Here is an 18,240-nt window from a genome sequence, read left to right as displayed (position 1 = left end):
CCTTGGGAATATTTTATTAGTGAGTTCACTTTGACTGTAAATGGCAAAAACTTACCAGAGCTAGCTTAAGAAAATGGGGAATTTAGTACAAGAATATGACGATGTTTCAAGGAACCATAGGGCAGAGGTTCAATCAGGCCTCGGCAGGGAGCTGGAACCAGCAAAAAAAAAAAAAAAAAAAAAATTGCCATCAGGAGTCTTGACAGTCACTTCATTTTGCATCTCTGCCTCTATTCATATTTTTAGTTGAAAAATTGTTTTGCTTCATCTATTCTTTGATCCTTGAAATAGAAGCTAGATTTTGAGTTCTTATGTCATCTCTATTTAAGAAACCCACCCAGACTAAACTGGGAAGTTTTAGTCCTAATTCAAAATTTCTGGGAGAGACAACCTGATCAGCCTGGCTTATGTTGCGTGCCACTTCCTGGTCCATGAAGCTGTGGCCAACGATTCAGGGTCATGTAGTATAAACGCAGCCATCAGGACCAGCCCCTTTGAGTTGTGGGAGGATAGTTCTTAGAAAAGGGGGAAATTCTGTGATACCTCAGAAGACTGCTGTGAAAAGTCTATGTGATCTACTTGTGGCACCACTCCAGTGATGTCCATGGGATCAGCAGTAAAATGTGACCACGAAGGAGAAGACAACACGGCAGGATATGGGGCTCAGGAGATATTGGACCCCAACTAAGCTGGGTGTCAGTGGTACCAAACCAGCTTTACCTTTTGTCAGAAGAGAATGGAGCATCATCAGTTAGAAGAGAAAAAGTCTTCAGAGGTAAAGGCGCCCACATGTGTGTTAGTCAAGGAGATGATGAAAACCAGGCACACATGGACTAAAGAGTGTCATCCCCGCCATCTTGAATTCTCTCTTGATGTTCACACATAGCCTTGTTATGAGTTTTCTACTTTCAGATTCAACCTATAGAAAAAAGCATTAAAAACCGAATATGCTTACAAAACATTCACACATCATCATTTCAACTTCAGTCTTGTTAACTTCCTTTCAGTGTCTGAAACCCTCTGTTCTCTCTTTGAACCCAATTACATGAAGTTATGTTTCTACTCTCTAGACAGTGATAGAAATTGGAGGTAGAAGGAGGGGAGGAATGGTAGGATGTAACATCCTGATCCAAGATATACTTCTAGAGTTGAGAAAAGGAGATCTAGAGTATCTAGTAGGTCATTGAAAATTAAAGACAACCAATATAAAAATAAAAATATTCTAATCTATATTTGGAGAAGAGAAGAAGAGAGGTTGGGGTAAAATGAACTAAAATAAAATGAAATGAGTAATGAGAATAAACAGGGTGGGACCAGAACAGTTGTTTTTCACTACAGCCACTTCTATCCTATCTGATTTTAAAAATCTTATACATGTATGTTTTGATAAAAGTTTAAAGTTAATTCAAAAATAAATAAAAACAGTAAGCAATGTGCCACCTGTCCATCTCCTCCAACTACCTCCTGTTTTATTGATACAGAAATGCCAGGTGTTTCCTGTGACTCACCCATTGATTTCCTGTGCTGAAAATGCTCTTCCCTGAATATACTTTATATGTAAGAAACATTTATTTTAAAATAATTTTGAATTTACACACAAATTGCTGCCACTAGATATTGTCATGGTTCAATCCCTCACTTCATGAATACCTCAGCTCCAATGTCACCTTCTTAGAGAATTCTTTAACTGCTCTATCTAAAAATAACACCCCATACTTCTCTCTATACTCTCACTCTGCTTCATTTTTCTTCATAGCATTTATCAATATCTGACATTATACTGTGTATAGGCACATATATGTTTTTATGCTTATTGTCATCTTCCCAACTAAAGCCAAAGAACTCCATGAGAACACGTGCTTAGTCTTGTTCAAATCTAAATTATCAGACCCTAGAATAGTACTCAGGATATAGTAGGCATTTAAATAGTATTTGTTTAATCAACTAATTGCATTAAGTAATTATTAAGATTTACACCTGTGACAGGCACTGATGAGCAAATAACAAGCAGGAAAGACATTGCTCTTGATCGCTTGAAACTCTTAGTCTCAAGAAGAGGACAGAGACAACTGGACCAGTAAGAGCAATTGCAGGCTGGATGCAGTGGCTTGTGCTTGTAATCCCAGCACTTTGTTAGGCTGAGGTGGGAGAATCACTTAAGGCCAGGAGTTTGAGACCAGCCCGGGCAACATAGTGAGACCTTGTCTCTCCAAAAATAAATAAATAAACAAAATTTAAAAAAATTAAAATTAGCCAGGCATGGTAGTGAACACCTGTAATCCAAGCTACTCAGGAGACTGAGGCAGGAGAGTCCTTTGAGCCTGGGAGTTCAAGATTGCAGTGAGCCATGATGGTGCCACTGCATTCCAGCCTGGGCAATAGAGTGAGACCGTGTCTCAAAGAAGAAGAGAGGAGGAGAAGGAAGAGGGGGAGGAGGAGGAGCAGAAGGGGGAAGAGGAGAAGAAGGAGGAAGAGGAGGAGAAGGAGGAAGAGGAGGAGAAGGAGGAGGAAAAAGAAGAGGAAGAAGAAGAAGAAGAAGGAGGAGGAGGAGGAGGAGGAGGAGGAGGAGGAGGAGAAGAAGAAGAAGTTGTTGTTGGTACACCACTCTTCAGATTCTCTTTACTGAATTGATTCATTTATACCCCTCTAGCCCTGACCTTTCTAACCCACAACTGCCCCTTCCAGGGATAATTGGTCTCAGCGGATGGGAGCTGCCTCTCCCAAGGAATTAGAGCCCTTCTCCCTGCAGATACAAAGGTGCAAAAGTCTGGCCTCTTGCCAGAGGCAGGGACAACTCTGAGATACAATTTATGCTCCAGAGTTTTCCGATGATCAGGCCAAGTCTACCACATCCTCGTTGGGCTTCATCTCCATCCTCTATGGTTGCCAAACCATAGTGTGCATTAGAATCGCTTAGAAGGCTTGTTGAATGAGACATTATTGGGCTCCACCCTCAAAGTTTCCAAGGTGGGTGGTGCTTGAAGTTGTTCATTTTCAGCAAGTTCTCAAGAGGTGTTAATGCTGCTCTTTAGGAAACCACAACTGGAGAATCATTGTCTTTTCTTATGCTTGTTCCCACACTCACTTGGGGTTTTTCGTAAAGATTACATTCTCAATAAGTCTCTTGCATCTAAATCTCTGCTTAAGGCTCTGCTTCTAGGGTATGCTACCTAAGACAACAAGGAGGAATAGTAAGGAACTACATTCCCAAACAATTCCCAAGCTTGATACACAGCAACCTGAGACTATTAAATCCCTAAACAGCTAAACTCCTAAAAGATCCTTGAGCCCAACAGGAAGCTTGTCCTTTCCAATTTCACCTCAGATGAGTCTAGGGAGAAAGATGGACACAGAAGAACCTTCCAGGGGGCAGAGAGTAGGGTGATGAAAAGTAATGAATATGGAAGTTTCTCTCTGAAAAGGGAACAGATTTGCTAGCCAGGAAAGTCTTCCATTCTTAGGAAAGAGAAATATTGTTATTCTTGCTCAGTTGATCACTTCTATACATGGGTGACTGCTGTGTGTACTTTAGTCTCTGCTTTTAAAAGGAGTTTTTTTTTTTTTTTAATTATGTGGCTCCTTCTGCACTATTGAATGATGGATGTGCTGGAAGCAAGTAAATTGTCTTTTAGTTTAGACCAAGAGAGGACACACCCAAACCTGCTGAAGAGGGCTGCAAGCTGCCCAGAAATCTTACCTTTTACGTGAATGAGACTTTGGGGGTGATGTCCTTTGGGTAAAGGTAAATGTATTCTATATATAGAATGACATTTGCTGACTAATTATCAGAGAAAAGCAAATTAAAACCACAATGGGATATCATCTTTTTCCAGTTAGAATGGCTATTATTAAAAAGTCAAAAAATAACAGATATTGGTGAGGATGCAGAGGAAAGGAAATGCTTACATACTGTTGGTGGGAATGTAAATTAGTACAGCCTCTATGGAAAACAGTATAAAAATATCTCGGCTGGGCGCAGTGGCTCACGCCTATAATCCCAGCACTTTGGGAGGCCGAGGCATGTGGATCACTTGAGGTCAGGAGTTTGAGACCAGCCTGGCCAACATGGTGAAGCCCCATCTCTACTAAAAATAGAAAAATTAGCCAGGTGTGGTGGCATGTGCTTGTAGTGCCGGCTTCTTGGGAGGCTGAAGCAGGAGAATCACTTGAACCCAGGAGGCAGAGAGGCTGCAGTGAGCTGAGATTGCAATACTGCACCCCAGCCTGGATGACAGAGCAAGACTCTGTCTAAAAAAAAAAAAAAAAAAAAAGAAAAGATAAAAAGATTTCTTAAAGAGCTCAAAATAGGACTACTATTCTGCTGTTTGATCAGCAATCCCACTACTGGGTATACTGGGTATATACCCAAAGGGAAATAAATAATTATGTCAAAAAGATACCCGCACTTGTATGTTTTTTGCAGCTCTATTCACAATACAAAAATATGAAGTGAACCAAAGTGTCCATCAATGGAGGATTGGATAAGGAAAATGTGATATATATATATGTATGTATGTATATATATATATATATATGCCATAGAATACTATGCATCCATAAAAAAGAATGAAATTATGTCTTTTGCAGCAATATGGATAAAATTGGAGGTCATTACCCTCACTAAAATAACTCGGAAACAGAAAGTCTAATGCCACATGTTCTCACTTACAAGTGAGAGTTAAACAATGGGTACACGTGGACATACAAAGTAGAAAAAATGGACTTTGGAGACTCCAAAAGAAGGTAGGAGGGGGGTGAGGGCTAAAAAATTACCTATTGGGTACAATATTTACTATTTGGGTGATGGGTACACTACTATTTGGGTGATGGGTACACTACTTCGCCCCTATGCAATATATGCATGAAAGAAAACTGCATTTGTACCCTCTAAATATATATTTTTTAAATAATGATATTCGCTGGCAAAAAAAAAAAGTGGATTGTTACAGAATCTTCTAGTTACTTACCCAGTAGCCTTCCTTATTTCTTCTTACATAAGACTCCAATTGTGACTGGGGACACTCTCCCTAGCTGAAATAAAGTTACACTGTTCAGTTTTCCTTACAGAAAAGGATGGTTTTGTCATAAAATTCTGACTGATACAATGTAATAAAAAATTGCAGTGTAGATAATGGCTAAAACGTGAGAACAACCCAAGTATTCATCAACAGACAAATGGATAAACATAATGTGGTATATACATAGAGTGGAATATTATTCGGCCATAAAAAGGAGTGACGTTCAGATACATGTCACAACATGGATGAATCTTGAAGACATTGTGCTAAGCAAGATAAGCCCGATGCAAAAGGACAAATACAGCATGATTCCATTTATATGAGGTACGTAGAACAGGCAAGTGCACAGAGACAGACAGTAGATTAGAGTTTATCAGGGGCTAAGAGGAGACAGGAATGAGGAGTTATTGCTTAATAGTTACAGAATTTTTGTTAGATACATGAAACAATTTTAGAAATAGAGGTGATGATTGCACAACCTTGTGAATGTGATTAATGCCACTGAATTGTATGCTTACAAATGTTTACAATGGCAAATATTATATATATTTTACCAAAATTTAAGAAAGTGAAAACAAAAGTTGTTCTGTGGGTTTTCTGTAAAATCTCCTCCCAGCAGGTTTTTGGACAGACTTTGCTAGCACGTAGGTGACACCTTTTGCTCTTGGCTTTCTTCCTACCTGGAACTAGGACTTAATGGTGGAGTCATATCAGCCATGTTGTTACATAAAGTAACAAGCACATGTTCAGGATACCTGAAAATAAAACATAAGAAGCCTGATCCAGGTGTGGTGGCTCACGTTTGTAATGCCAACTATTCAGGAGGCTGAGGTGGGAGGCTCACTTGAGCCCAGGAGTACATCCTGAGCAACATAGCAAGATCCCCTCTCATCTTTAAAAGTTCTTTTTTTTTTTTTTTTTTTTGCCAGGTATGCTGGAGTATGTCTGTAATCCTGATTATTTGGGAGGCCAAGGTGGGAAGGTCACTTGAGCCCCAGACATGGAGGCTGCAGTGAGCTATAATCCTATATCATTGCACTCCAGCGTGGGCAACAGAGATATACTGAAAGAAGCCGGAGTCCCTGATAGCGTTATGGCACTACTACTACAGGCCAAAAGCTTTTATCTCCACATTTCTCATTACATGATGAAAACAGACTCTTTAACCTATTTCACTCCTTTTCAAGTTTAGCAGATGAGCACAATTCCTAATTTATTCAGGCAAGGAGACGTGAAATTAGAGAGGTAGTCTATTGGTCATAAGCCTCTAGTAACAGTTAACAGAAATCCAACTTAAAGTATATAAGACAAACAGAAGTAATCAATTAATATGTGTAACTTAAAAGTCCAAAGGTATATATCTATAGCTTCTGGGGTCCGTCTCTCTCCATCTCAGACCTCCCCCCTCTGCACTTAGCAGGCTGTCTTCTGAAGCACCAAGAGCTCCTGGCTTGCATCTTATCAGCTGAGCAATCCTAGGAGAAAGAGGACTTCTCTCCACCAACAGTTACGGTAAGTGTCTTGGGGCTGCTTTCTCATTGACTCATTTAGTTCATACCCACCTGAACCAATCATAATGGACACAAAATGGAATTCACTGATTTCTAGGTTTGGGCTACCTTTCCAATCTCTGGGCATATAGGAAGGAAAACCGGCCTTATTTTAATCCATGTGGACAGACAGTAGCATAAAGGATGATGTTTTAGAGAAAATCGAGGGTGCTGTTACCAGAAAAAGGTTGGATAAATGGTAGGAAGTAAAGAATAATAGATATTCACTGTGCATTACAGATATACAGATTCCAAATTATTCAGGGACTTTTAGCCATGTTAGATCATTCAACAAATATCTACTAAGATCTACTTATTTGCTAAGCACTGCTGTAGGTTCTAAGGGTACAGCAATGAGCAAGACAGATAGATTCCCTGCCTTGAAAGAGCTTATATTTTAGGTGAGGGAGATAGCCAGTAAACATGAAACCAACCAACAAAACAAACAAACAAAAAAATGCAGGTAGTGAAAAATGCTGCAAAAAATAAATGTAAGCAATGTTGATACAATGTGACCAATCTTGGCAGTAGAAGGACTGCTTTAGGTAGCATGGTCAGTGGGGCATTCTGGGGAGGTGGTTTCTGAGTTGAGAAAAGTCAATAGTGAAGGAGGAGTCAGTTCTAAGAGAATCTAGAAAAAGATATCCCCAACAGAAGGATCATGAATGCAGCTTGTTGAAAAACAGAAAGGGTCAAGTGGTAGACAAATGATAAACAAGAAGAAAAATGGTAGAGAATCAGGTTAGGGAAGTGGACTGTGGCCAGATTGTATAGACCTAGTTGGCCAGGCTAAATGAAGTTTGGGTGTTAATTCTTTTGCAGGGTGAAGCCATTGCACAATTTTAAGCAAGGGAGTTAACATGATCTGATTTGCAGTTCAGAGATTTCACTCTAGCCACGGAGTGGATGGCACAAGCAAGAGTAAAGGCTTGGAGATGAATTAGGAGGTGGTGGCATTAACTCAGGCAAGAGATATTGTATTGATGTCTTGGATGTTAAGGAATATGACTGTTTTCTGAAAACTATGGGGAACATTGAGAGGTTTTAAGCAGGGAATGATGTGGTCAAATCTGGGTTTTGTTTTGTTTCTTAGTGGTACATCCGTGCCTTGGCTCTGCTCTATGGGAAAAGAAATAGTAGCACAGACCCAGAAGATGGCAAGACTTAGGCTCCAAGCTTCCCTAGGGCTTTGCTCTTCTTCTCACCACCCAGATTAAGTTATGAGATGGGGAGGTTGTGAAATTGGCCATTTCCCCAAGACCTGACTTTAGAAACCAGACTCAGGATAAAGATCCCCCAAATTGTGTCTTGGACAAACTTTGCCAGAAGAACCAGGAGAAAGAACTTTTGTTCATCTCTAATCCAGAACATGTTTTAGGAGAAAAACTTGCATCTATGGAAGCATCAGACACTGCACTTGCAGCATGGCAGACAGTATTGGTAGAGAAAATGGGACGTGGGGGTAGAGAAGCTTGGTTTAGAGCCCTAATTGCATCATCTGTTGTGTGACCTTGAGAAATGTAATCTTTCAGTGTCACTTTTTCCTCATAAATAAAATATGGATAGTAATAGAAGCTGTCTCTTTGGTCAATGAAACCTCCTTCTGTAATGAGGATTACATATGGTAATACACATAAGTGCTTAACACAGTGCCTGGCACGTATTAAGTGTTCAATAAATGTCAGCTGCAGCTATAAATAGAAGTATGATGCCAAGGAAGCTGGCTCTTAATGAGATTTGCTTTAATCTGCCACCTTCAGAATAACAAACGGCTATTACGTGGTTAATCAGTTTCCCTGAGACTTACACAACAGGAAAACAAAATGACCCAAGAGGCAGTTAGAGATTCAAAAGGTGTCTTTATTGAGAGATGAGATAAATACCTCAAATAGACAACTAAGAAGCTTAAAACCACTTTGGAAACCTTCCTAAAACGAAGTGAAATCGAATGTAGTTTGGGGCTCTTCCTAGTGGCTTGGAATGTTGGCCAAAGCCTCAAAGGTGAAAACAATAAGCATGAAATATTCCCACATCCAGAGCCAAAGAGCTGCCAAATGACTCTCTAGCATTTACCAAGAGATGGCCAAGTGGGTCCTGTGGTCCCCACTCTGATGACTCCCATCTCGACGATCTAGACTGAAGGCTGGAGTTCAATGAGGTGGGAGAAATGGCTGTGGGAGGAAGGTACTTTGGATTTTTCTTATTCCATCCCCATGATAGAAGAGGGAGTAGCATTTGCCCACCAAGCAAGTAAGAAGAAGCCCAATTAGCTTATTGGAGAGATTAGGGGAGACTGACATCCTACTCCCTGATGCTTGCTGAGCTGTGGAGACTCTAGGTTGGCACCTAGAAGAGAGCAGTGGGTTCCAGCAGAACATCGGGTGGGACTACTGGGGAGAAATTGGCAAGTGTTGTCTGGTGTTTGGGGCACACATGAACACCTGAACATGGAGGCCAGTGCCTGGATTCTACCTGTAGAACTATGATAGCAAGGGGTTGGTTGGAACCACCTTCCACAGCAGAGCAGGAGGAAAGAGCATCACAAAGCAGCTTCCACTTCCAGGATGTGGTGTAGCAGAGATGTGCGGAGTACCAAGTAGATGCTGAGAAAGTAACTGAGCTCAAGCTCTCTTCATGGGACCATGCCCACAAGAGAACAGCATATGGATGTCAGAGAGCAGCTGCCAAAATAGAACCATAGGCTGGGCACTGTGGCTCACACCTGTAATCCCTGCACTTTGGGAGGCTGAGGTGGGCAGATCACTTGGGGCTGGGAGTTTGAGACCATTCTGGCCAATATGGGAAATCCCGTCACTACTAAAACTACAAAAAAATTAGCTGGGCATGGTGGCGCATGCCTGTAATCTCAGCTACTAGGGCGGCTGATGCAGGAGAATCGCTTGAACTCGGGAGGTGGAGGTTGCAGTGAGCCGAGATCATGGCACTGCACTCCAGCCTGGGCGACAGAGCAAGACTGTCTCAAAAATCAAAATAACAACAAAACAAAATAGAACCACTGATTGCACCATCTAAGTAAGACTTTCACCTCTCACCCTCTACCAAACCCCAGATGCCACCCTCCCATTTCAGCCCCAGGGGAACCTTCAACAGAAAAAGGAAAATGAGAGGACATCCCTCCTCTCATTCCCACTAGTGGAGGCTCTCCACTGATGGTCAGGCTAGAACTGGACAGAGGGAAAGGCTTTGAATGGAATGGGAGGTTGTAGTTTAGATTTCAACTAAATTGGACTTTAAAAATATTTTTATTATGAGAAATTTCCAAACATATACAAAATGGGCAGAAAAGCAGAATGAATGGATGCCCTTGTAACCATTGCTGGCTGCAACAGTGACTGACTCATGGCCAATCTTGTCATGTCTATGCTCCATTAACTATCATTCTGAAGCAAGTACCAGACATCCTATTGCCTCCAGATTGGGCTTTTGAATGCCTGCACATGAGTTCTAATTACGAAAGTAAGGTTCTTAACATTGAAAATGACTGGAAGACCCTGGGTTCCTCTTGTTCATTTTTTTCAGTCTTTAAAGCATAAAGTTCCATAGGGTAGAGAATTTTTCTATTTTATTCACTACACTAGCCCTATACTCATAATAGCACATAACACATAGTGGGTGCTCAATAATTATTTGTTGAATGAATTATTTGTTCAAAATAGCCTGGCCTCCCTTTGCCATAACCTGAGAAGTGCTCAGATTGAAGTAAAAGGTAAAACGTTTATTTTTTTTTTCCTTTTTGCTACACATCACAAGGTGAAATATTTATACTTTGTTACTCAGTTGGCTTGCCTCAGTACTGACCCAAAGTTATTGAGCAAAATATCCCACCTTGAAGGACTGACTAGGGTAATTATCTCTTTGGAGAAACAGCTTCACAAGTGATTCCAGATAATGTTATGGGGGTTGCCTTTCCCTAAACCCTTCCGCATTTTTAGCATCTTCAGGAGAATGTGCAAGCTGATAGCTCACAGGTTCTGATGTTTTGTTGTGCCTACCTGGTTTTGCAATTTACACTGAAATGAATTGAATGTGGGCCCACATTCCTGCTGGCAATTGGTTGGAGGAGAGTAGCATCTACATTTGATGAAGCATGCCTGCCTCTGTTTACTGCAGTCCCCAGCCCACCTTATGATCTTCTGCCTGAAGATCGCTCCTTAGTCACCTGCCTAGCTCCCATGGGTCCCCAAGATGCCTTGTGGATGAGACATTGAAGTATGGATTCCAATAACTCCCGGCAGTTTTTCCAAACAACATTAGGATTTCATCCATGAAACCACCTGAGCCCACTGCCATTCTTTGAATAATTTTTTGGTTTTCTCCATGGCTTTACTCAGATTTTTTATTTCTTCTTTTGGAATCATTTTTTTGGCCATATATGTTTTTCAATAATCTATTTCATCAACATTTTCTAATTTATCAGCATGAAGTTATGCATAATAATCTCTTATTTTTAAATTAATTTATTCTTCTTAACTATCATTCTGATTTCTTTCTTTTTTTTTTTTTTTTTTTTTGAGACAGAGCCTGGCTTCGTCACCCAGGCTGGAGTGCAGTTGTGTGATCTCGGCTCACTGCAACCTCCACCAGCTGGGTTCAAGCAATTCTCCTGCCTCAGTCTCTTGAGTAGCTGGGATTACAGGCACCTGCCCCAACACCACCTAATTTCGGTATTTTAGTAGAGAAGGGTTTTTCCCATGTTGGCCAGGCTGGTCTCAAACTCCTGGTCTCCAGCAATCCACCTGCCTTGGCCTCCCAAAGTGTTGGGATTACAGGCATGAACCGCTGCACTCAGCCTATTTCTTATTCTTAAAGGTCCCTTTTCCCTCTACTGCTCCTTGATCAGATTAAGTAAATATTTATTTCCTTTTATATTGATCCCCAACACCCACCAAATATCCATTTTTGAATTTTGTTTCATCCATTCTATATTGAGTATAAATATTTTAAAGTTTCAAATATATGGGTGCCAGCCTTCTGTAATTTCCAGCACAGATACAGCAAAGGATTAGATGTCTGTGATTAAGTGATCAAGGTGCCAGAACTTTGTCTGGATTGTTTATTAGTTTTCATTAACTTTTAAATTATTTTATACTCTTTAATTAATCTGGAATTTACATTGATCTATAGTATGAGATGAAGATTTAATTTTGCTTTATTTATTCCCTTCAAATATTAATCAGTTGTCCCACGGTCATTTATTGAATGCTAGTTCTTTTTCCATAGACTTGTATGAAGACTTTCATTATCTAATAAAGTCAGGTACATGAAAGATTATCTTGGAGCTATCTGTACTATTCCATTGTTTATGTTGCAATTATTGTTTACATAGTCCCATAGATCCATAGAGCACATGAGTTTATGCTACAATATTTATCATATTAATCTATGTTACAGTATTTATGTACTATGCTATTTTAATCTTTGAACAATTATAGTCCATTTTAATACCTATATTCAGAGTGTTCCTGATATGGTTTGGCTGTGTCCCCACCCAAATCTCATCTTGAATTCCCATGTGTTGTGGGAGGGACCCAGTAGGAAGTAATTGAATAATGGGGGCAGGTCTTTCCCATGCTGTTCTCATGATAGTGAATAAGTCTCATGAGATCTGATGGTTTTTAAAAAGGGGAGTTTCCCTGCACAAGCTCTCTCTCTTTGCCTACTGCCTTCCATGTAAGATGTGACTTGCTCCTCCTTGCGTTCGCCATGATTGTGAGGCCCCCCCAGGCCATGTGGAACTGTAAGCCCATTCAACCTCTTTCTTTTGTAAATTGCCCAGTCTTGGGTATGTCTTTATCAGTGGCATGAAAACGGAATAATACAGTTCCCTAATTATTCTTGACTTTCAAATTGCTCTTGGCTATTTTGTCCATTCATTCTTCTAGTCAAATTTTATAATCATTTTGTCAAATTCTTCCCCTGCTCATCAAAGGAAATCATATATAACAAAAATAAAATTAATTGTATGGGGATTTTTATTAGAACTGCATCAAACCCATGCATTTATTTAGGAAGAATTGACATTATTAAATAATCATTCCTTAATTTCATTTATCTAATCTTGTTTTAAATTCCCTTGATGAACTTTTGTTATTTCTCTATATATGTTATGCACATTTCTAGTTACATTTATTTCTAGGCAGGGACTGTTTTATCCCTGATTATTTATTTACTTACTTATTTCTTTTGAGACAGGGTCTCATTCTGTCACCCAGGCTGGAGTTCAGTGGCACCATCATAGCACACTGCAGCTGCAAACCTCTGGGCTCAAGGGATCCTCCCAACTTGTCCTCCCAAAGTTCTGGGATTACAAATGTGAGCCACTGTATCCAGTCTATCCCTGTTTTAGAAGTGAAGATATTGACTGTTGCCTAAATTCCCACAGTTAGTAAGACATGAAGAATGGATTAAAACCCATATCCATCTGATGGCAGAGCCTGTTCTTAATCCCTCTGCTACTTCATTTAAGATTATATTATTTCTTGAATGAATTTTAGTAATTATTTCCCAGAAAAGCATCCATTTCATCAAGATTTTCCAGTGAGCTAGCATACAGTCTCATATTGTGCTTTCATTTCCTTTCCTAACTTCTTGAATCAGATGCCTACTTCATTTAATTTCCTTTTCTTCTTTTAATTAATGGAAATGATAATGGCTGCCCTCTCCTTTTCACGGCCGCCTATCCACTCCCTCTTCCTGAATTCAGAACCTAGTCATTCTGGCCTTTCTAAGTACTGGCTTGTCAATCTCCTGCTGCTACAGTAGAAGGATGATCACTTCTAGATAGATATTGCTCTGGGCAAAGCAGCTCAAACTCTGAATCCTAGGTGTTGTAAGCTCAGTTGTGTTCAGGAGTTATATTGTCTAGCTATGTGTTCCTTGGTGACCCTGACTGGAGTCTCTCAGTCCACTTTTCCCCTACTTGATTTGGTCCATGGAACAGCCAGAAATGATACTTTTTAAAAGTTAACCAGATCATGTCACTACCTATAGTAGTCCATTTTCATGCAGCTGATAAAGACATATCCAAGACTGGGTAACTTATAAAGAAAGAGTGGTTTAGTGGACTCACAGTTCCACATAGCTGGGGAGGTCTCACAATCATGGTGGAAGGCAAAAGGCACATCGTACATGGTGGCAAGCAAGAGAGAATGAGAGAGGAGAGAGAAAAGAGAAGCGAAAGGGGAAACCCCTTATAAAACCACAGGACTTGTGAGACTTCTTTACTAGCATGAGAACAGTATGGGGGAAACTGCCTCCATGATTCAATTATCTCCTACTGGGTCCCTCCCACAATATGTGGGAATTATGGGAGCTACAATTCAAGATGAGATTTGGGTGGCGACACAGCCAAACCATAACACTACCCTATTAAAAAAAAAACTTCCAAATTTCACATTTTTATTTAAACACATCCACATTTGTTACCTTGGTCAACGAGGCCCTGTGTGATCTGGCTGCAGCCTCCTTCTTTGACCTCATCTCATATCCTGTTTTTCTTGTTCATTGTTATGCTGTCCTCTTTTGTGTGTGTGTGTGTGTGTGTGTGTGTGTGTGTGTGTGTGCATGCGCTGTTCCTTGAAGGTACCAAGCCTTTCCCCAAACCCTACCTTTCCTCTCAGTGTTTCTGCTGCCTGGGATGCTCTTTCTCCAGGATCACACGGTGCAGATCCCACATCATGTCCTTCAAAGTCCATTTTCTCAGAGAGGCTGTGGCCAACCACCAGATTGAAGACAGACACTTACCTTAATTCCACAAAGTGCATCACTGTTTTTCCTCATACCAATGATTAGCAATGCCATTTTTATTGCTATGAGTTGAATGTTTATGTTCCTCCAAAGTTCAGATGTTGAAGCCCTTATCCTCAATGTGATGGTAGTTGGAGGTGGGGACTTTGGGCAGTCATTAGGTTTAGACGAGGTCATAAGGATGGTGCACCATGATGGGATGTGATTCATTATAAGAAGGTGAAGAGAAATGAGAGCTCTTTTTCTCTGCCCCTTGATGATACGGTGAGAAGGTGGCTGTCTGTAAGCCAGAAAGAGAGCCCTCACTAGGGAGCCAAATTACTCAATGCCTTGGTCTTGGACTTCCCAGCCTCTAGAACTGTGAGAAAATAAATTTCTGTTGTTTATGCCTTCAGACTATGGTTTTTTAAAATTATAGTAGCCCTGATAGATTAAGATATTTACTTACTGGTTTGTTTTCTTATCACCTGTTTGCTACGCTGGAGTACAAGTGCAAAAGCCTCATCTGTCTTCTTCTTAGGGCCTGGCGTGGAGAGTAATGTATTGCAGGGGCTCCAAAATACATGTTGAATCAATGAATCAATAAAGACCTCACCCTTGCAGCCTCCTAGCTGTGTGTTCTGGATGATTTTTAAAAAATAATAAAGACAGGGTATCATCATGTTTTCCAGGTTGGTCCTGAACTCCTGGCCTCAAGTGATCTTCCCTATCTGCCTCCCAAAGTGCTGGAATTACAGGTGTGAGTCACCATGCCCGACCCCTCTGGACAACTTAACTACTCGAGCTCAGTTCCAAAAATGAAAATGACAATACTGCTGGCTGTGCGCAGTGGCTCACGCCTGTAATCCCAGCACTTTGAGAGGCCAAGGTGGGCAGATCACCTGAGGTCGGGAGTTTGAGACCAGCCTGACCAACATGAAGAAACCCTGTCTCTACTAAAAAAAAAAAAAAATACAAAAAATTAGCCAGGCATGGTGTCAGGTGCCTGTAATCCCAGCTACTCGGGAGGCTGAGGCAGGAGAATCATTTGAACCCAGGAGGCAGAGGTTGTGGTGAGCTGAGATTGTGCCACTGCATTCCAGCCTGGGCAACAAGAGCAAAACTCCATCTCAAAAAAAAAAAAAAAAAAAAAAAAAGAAAAAAGAAAAAGAAAGAAAGAAAGGAAAAGAAAATGACAATACTATGTTGTTTTTAAGCAAAAAAAGAAAAAAAGAATAAAATAAAATAAAATAATGCAGGTAGAGACCTTAGCCCTCAAGAAGTAGTAACATGAATCATCATCATTGTCATCCATATTATTTAAACGTAAAAGCACTCTCAGAAAGGCAAGTGGAAAGTCTCCCAGACAAAGTTTTATAAGAGTGAAGTTTATTCATTTTGGAGTCAAATCAGACAAGTCAAGCAGCTAATTTTTAATTTAATTTTTTTTTTTGCCAGAGTTTAAGGAGTGATCATGTTTTACAGGAACTAATTCACACTAACCATTTCTAATGGCAATCATTTATTGTTATCTTTCACTGTTCTGGAAATTAACTGGGATCAGCTATGTGGTTCTTGCTCAGAATCCCTCCCTGGTTGCAATTAGATGGTGCTGGGACTGAGGTCATCTCAAAGGCTTTCCCACTCACATATCTAGTGATTGTTGCTGGCTGCTGGGTGGGACTTTAGCAGGGGTTATCAGAAGGAGCACCTCCCCATGGCTTCTGTGTGACTTGAGCTTCCTCACAGCATGGTGGCTGGGTTTCAAGAATGAGCATTGCAAGACATAGAGCCATGTAGAAGTTCTACAGCTTTTCCTAACCTAGCCTCGACATCACAATACATTATTTATGCCACATTCTACTCATTAGAAGCCAGACCATATTCAAGGAGAAGGGAAATTAGTCTCTACCTCTTGATGGGATGAGCATCAAGGAACTGGACATGTTTTAAGACCATGATACCAATCAAATTGATAGAAAATTGATGTATGGATCAGGTAATTCTGTAACAATTAACAATAATAAATATGATTGTCAAATGGATCAGGACATCCATGCCAGCTCATCAATGCATTCTTTCTCCTGGTAGGCATTATAGTATGATGACTAAGTTGTAGTTCTGAATTTATACTGAGCAAGATTAAAATGCTATCCACCTATTAATTTTGTGACTCTAGGCAAGTTCCTTGACCTCTCTAAGCAGCTTTCTTCTTTGGAGAGTGGACAAAGAGTGCTGGCACTTGGGGAGCATTCAATATATGGTGATGACCATTGTAAGCCCCTACTTCTCCCTCAAGTCAAGTCCTTTGTTATAGATTCTCCAACCAGACATAAGGCATGCTCATTTCTAAAGAGGAGGCAAGGATGGAGGGTGCCTTGTCCTCACCTTGGTCACCTGTGGGACTTGACTTCCACTCTCCTCATCATGCTGACAGTTCTCAAGTGAGCCCCTCTAAAGGCTGGATTCCAGGCTGCTGGGGTGGGTGAGCATGGCAACATCCTCATCACAGCGGGCATGTGGCCAGGGACTCAGATCTGCCAGTGTGGGCGCCAACACTCTCTCCCCAGAAAAGCTGCTTGAAGGCATAGACTAGGGGAAGGGAAGATTAAAAATAAAGAGTGGTCATGTTCAGTTTTGAAATTAAAAGAGAGGCATGGACTCAAAGGCCCTTCAGTTCTCTTGGCTTTGGGAGAGAGAGGGTGCTGAGTGGGGGGGACGTGGTGGGAGAGCACCATGGGGCTTCCTTTCCCCAGAACCCTAATTCATGGGAACACCCAGAACTGGGTAACTGCATCTCATGGCTCACAGTTGTGGTCTCGCCTGAAACATAAATGTTTCATTTGCTTTGCAGGGTTTGTGAACTAGCAGTCTTGGTGTTTATTTTGTTTGTCCCTTACAGAGATTGAAATTCTAAATTGTAAATGTGTTTCAATTGAGCATTGGCTTTCCAGTTAGCTCCAGAACTCCGTATTATCTGTGTCCAGCCTGCCCTCATCATCTACATCATATACTTTCCTGGCTTCAATGATAGACATTCAGTTTGGTTGCATCCTACTTGCTTTTTGATTTCTCTGCTCTTACAATGTCTCAAACTTACATGTATGGAGCACCCAGTGTATTATCAGCTATAACCTCAATTACTACCCTAGAAACCCTACAAGGGAGGGATCCTCACTCCAAAGAGAAGGTAGCTAAGGATCACAAGAACTGACTTACCCAAAAAAGCATGGTTTGTGAAAATGGTAGAGCTGGTATTTGGATCCAGGTAGTATCATTTAGGCTTTGTTTCAGTTGCAAGTGGCAGAAAATGCACTTCAAATTGGTTTAATTCAAGGGAAAAAAAAGATAGAAATCGATTGGCTCAAGTAGCTGAGAAGTCGAGGCATGCCTGAATCCAGGAGCTGAAACTCCATCTCTCAGCTCTAGTTGCCTCTATGTTGCACCATTTTGAGGCCAGACCTATCCTTGCAGTGGCAAAGTGGTTCCTAGTACCTCCTAGCCAAGAACCTACCCTCTCACCCACCCCAGTCAGGAAGAGAGAGCTTTTATTTCCCAATAGCTCTATCTATCTATGTATCATCTATCTATCTATCTATCTATCTATCTATCTATCTATCTATCTATCTATCATCTATTTAATGCCCAGAGCGTGACGACTTAGACAAGAATAGAATCACATAAGTGGCCAGGCATAGTGACTCATGCCTACAATCCGAGTGATTTAGGAGGCTGAGGCGGGAGGATTGCTTGTGCCCAGGAGTTCAGCACCAGCCTGGGTAACATAGCAAGATCCCATCTCTACAAAATATAAAAAAATTAGGTGAGCTTCATGATATGAACCTGTAAGTCCCAGCTACTTGGGAGGTTGAGGCAGGAGGCTCACTTGAGCCCAGGAGTTTGAGGTTGCAGTGAGCCAAGATTGC

At 40.9% G+C, this 18,240-nt stretch overlaps 1 long non-coding RNA gene across 1 annotated transcript; it reads right to left on the bottom strand.

Moving 5' to 3' along the window:
* Positions 1–2: 2 nt before the first annotated feature.
* LOC129015695 (uncharacterized) lies at positions 3–16,735 on the bottom strand. Its single transcript, XR_008494633.2, has 4 exons — positions 16,703–16,735; positions 4,968–5,031; positions 721–919; positions 3–151 (listed from the first exon to the last, which is right to left on the bottom strand). It is a non-coding gene; the product is annotated as an uncharacterized LOC129015695 (long non-coding RNA).
* Between the last annotated feature and the right edge of the window lie 1,505 nt (positions 16,736–18,240).

This window comes from Pongo pygmaeus, chromosome 18 (genome assembly GCF_028885625.2).
Source record: "Pongo pygmaeus isolate AG05252 chromosome 18, NHGRI_mPonPyg2-v2.0_pri, whole genome shotgun sequence".
NCBI lineage: Eukaryota > Metazoa > Chordata > Mammalia > Primates > Hominidae > Pongo > Pongo pygmaeus.
The sequence above is the reverse complement of the archived record's forward strand: the minus strand, read 5'-3'. Positions and strand labels throughout refer to the sequence as shown.